Source organism: Camelus ferus, chromosome 10, assembly GCF_009834535.1.
Source record: "Camelus ferus isolate YT-003-E chromosome 10, BCGSAC_Cfer_1.0, whole genome shotgun sequence".
NCBI lineage: Eukaryota > Metazoa > Chordata > Mammalia > Artiodactyla > Camelidae > Camelus > Camelus ferus.
Genome location: NC_045705.1, coordinates 63,418,929 through 63,421,921, shown reverse-complemented (window position 1 = coordinate 63,421,921; position 2,993 = coordinate 63,418,929). Strand labels below are relative to the sequence as shown.

At 46.0% G+C, this 2,993-nt stretch overlaps 1 non-coding gene across 1 annotated transcript; it reads left to right on the top strand.

Annotated features, from left to right (window-relative positions):
• Window positions 1-2,624: 2,624 nt before the first annotated feature.
• TRNAT-AGU lies at window positions 2,625-2,696 on the top strand. Its single transcript has one exon. It is a non-coding gene; the product is annotated as a tRNA-Thr (tRNA).
• The last annotated feature ends 297 nt before the right edge of the window (window positions 2,697-2,993 follow it).

Genomic DNA, 2,993 nt, shown 5'->3' with positions numbered 1-2,993 from the left:
AATAAATACCAATTGTTCTAAGCCACCCAGTCTGCGGTCACGTGTTACAGCAGCCCCAGGACACAAAAGGTACTTCATGCTGAACTCGTCTGGCATGTTTGAACTGGGTGTTCACTTTGATGTTATGTTAACCACACACAGTAGCATGGGATTATCTCCCACGTGCTTTCATATTTCTGCCACTGATAACCAAGGGAAGGATGTCACTGTTCTGCACCTTGGAGTTGCCCATAATAGTTTGCAGAGCATTAGGGTCAGAACAGGTGCTCAGCAAGTCGGTGTTGATTGAATGGTGGGGAATATTGATACATTCACTGCTCAGCTTGGGGCTACAAAGCAGAGACTCTGGCATCATGAAGGATCCAGGGAATTTGCTGCACATTAAAGCCCTGAGTTGACACACGTTTGAGTGTCACCTCGGCCTCATGTACACTAATCTGCCATCCCTCACACCCAGCCTTTACAACACAGGGAATATAGCTAATATTTTACAATCACCATAAATGGAGTATAACCTTTAAAAATTGTGACTTACTATTTTGTACACCTGTAACTTATATAACATTGTACATCAACTTTACTGCCATTAAAATTTTAAAAAACAGAGGGTGGAGAATAGCTCAGTGGTAGAGCGCATGCTTAGCATACACGAGGTCCTGGGTTCAATCCCCAGTACCTTCATTTTAAAAAAAGCATTAAAAATAAAAAAGGACAAAACAAAACAAAATTTTAAAAAACAGCCTTTAGCTCTTGCTTCTCGATCCCAGCTGAGCTTGACTTCTGTGGAACGGGCTTTTAAGCCTTGTTCTCTGATTGGCACTTGGAAGATTGTCAACAAGACTGAGTTCAGGGAGGGGACCACCCAGAGGATGAGGTGGGGGATGGGTTAATGGCTTTGTTCTGGGTTCCTCACTGGCTCCATCTGTGGGCACACACCCAAGTCCAGTGGTCTCTGGGGGCCTTCTCAGGCAGAGGAGGAAGGGACAGTGGGAGACGAAATCAAAGGGGAAAAAGAAAAAAAAAAACATAAAAACCACAAGAAATTGGGAGAAACAGCAGGGCTGAGGGAAATGCAAGAACCTCAGAGTTGGTTAGTCAGTGGAAGCTGGTTCCGGACAGAAAAGGCTGGGCTCTGGCCTGTGGGCACCAAACGTGTTGACAGCCACGTTAGGGAGCAGTGGATGCTGGTCTTTTCCTAAGAGCACGCCTCTGTTTTTCTTTCCTTTTTTGACTGTGGGGTTTTCCACTTTGCCTTTCCTGCCCAGACTTCTCTGGGAATCCTTGCGCTCCTTTGCAACAAGGTTCTTCTGGCCTTGCTGGAGAGAAGGGCTTTGATAAATGCTCCACGGGGTACACAAGACCCCCTCCCTGCAGAAGGCAGCGAGATGCTGCCCCCTGCTCCCTCTGTGCCTGTTGGAAGGACAAAGGCAGGGATGGTTGTCTTTCCTGTGCTGGGGCAGTGGAGGGCGTGTGTGGCCAAGCGGCCAGCATCTGGGACAGAGATGATGAAAGGTGCCTCTATTTTCCATTTCTCTCTGTTTCCTTTTCTGGATTCCCCCTCCCCTACCCCCCATTTTCTTTCCAAACACAGAAAGGAGCAAACGTTAGTGTGAAGCCAGAAGTGAAGATAAAGAGAGGAAAAGAGCAGAGGAGGACAGGAAGGTGATGCTTCCATGGTAACCGTGTGAGGCTTACTTGATGATTAGGTAGCAAAGTCAATACAAGCAATTTCTGTAAGGAAGATTGTTCAGTAAACAAATTAGGGATGCTATGTACCTGCCAGAGAGTTACAGCTCAGGTTGGACTTCTTAGGAGGTCAATTTTCTCAGCCTCGGGCTATAAAGATTGAAATTGGCCACTGAAGGCAGAGAAGGATAGATTAGGAGTTTGGGATTAGCAGATACACTCTATTATATATAAACTTGATAAACAACAAGGTCCTACTGTAGAGCAGAGGGAACTATATTCAATACCTTGTAATAGCCTATAATGAAAAAGAACATGAAAAGGAACATATGTATGTATAACTGAATCACTATGTTGTGCACCAGAAATTAACACAACATTGTAAACCAACTGAACTTCAACTAAAAACAAAAAGCCTTTAAAAACACAGCTTAATAAGTTGAAATACGTGTCTGCTTTCCTTACTCCTACAAGGCTTCTCCGCTTCTCTCTTCACCTTGGCATTTGAACGGGCTGCAGATGAGTGCGTCAGCTGAGATGAGGTCATTGATTTACTCGAACCAGACGTGTGTCAGTCTTTCTCTGAGGAGGGAAAGGGTAGGTACTCATTTCATACCTCAACCAGGACACCCTGGCTGAAATAACCTGAAAATATGCCCCCATCTCCCTCAAGGGTCTGTTTTGAGATTCTGACAAGATGGTTACGTTCTTCAAATCCCTTTGAAAGTGAAGGCACTGGCCAGGGCTAATGGTGCTGTTATATTTCTTTCTTACAGACTGGGAGCACAGGAAGTGGCTTGTTCTCATGCCTGGCTGGCGGCTTTGCTGGGATGAGAACCTGGGGACCTGACCCCCAGCCCGGGGCAAAGCCTGCCTGGCAGAGTGTTTAGATGGGTCTCATGTCTTGCAACTCCTTCCATTAAAAGCAGTCTGGTGGGGAGGGTATAGCTCAGTGGTAGAGTGCATGCTTAGTATGCATGAGGTCCTGGGTTCAATCCCCAGTACGTTCATTAAAAAAAAAAAAGTAATTAAAAAATAAATAAACTTAATTACTACCTCTACTCCCAATAGGAAAAAATAAATAAAAACAGTCTAAAAATTGCCTAGAAGGAGAGCCTGCCACCACCTACTTTCTGCTCTGGGGGAAGAACGCCTGTCACCCTAAGGCTGGCTGGTGGGAGGGGGAGGCTGGGGCTGCGGTGGGCAAGGGCAGCAGGCAGAGGGACTGCAAAGAAGTCATCCTGGCAAGAGATGGTGAGAGGCCGGATTCTGGAAGGAACCAAGCAGAGGGGACCACTTTGAGAAAT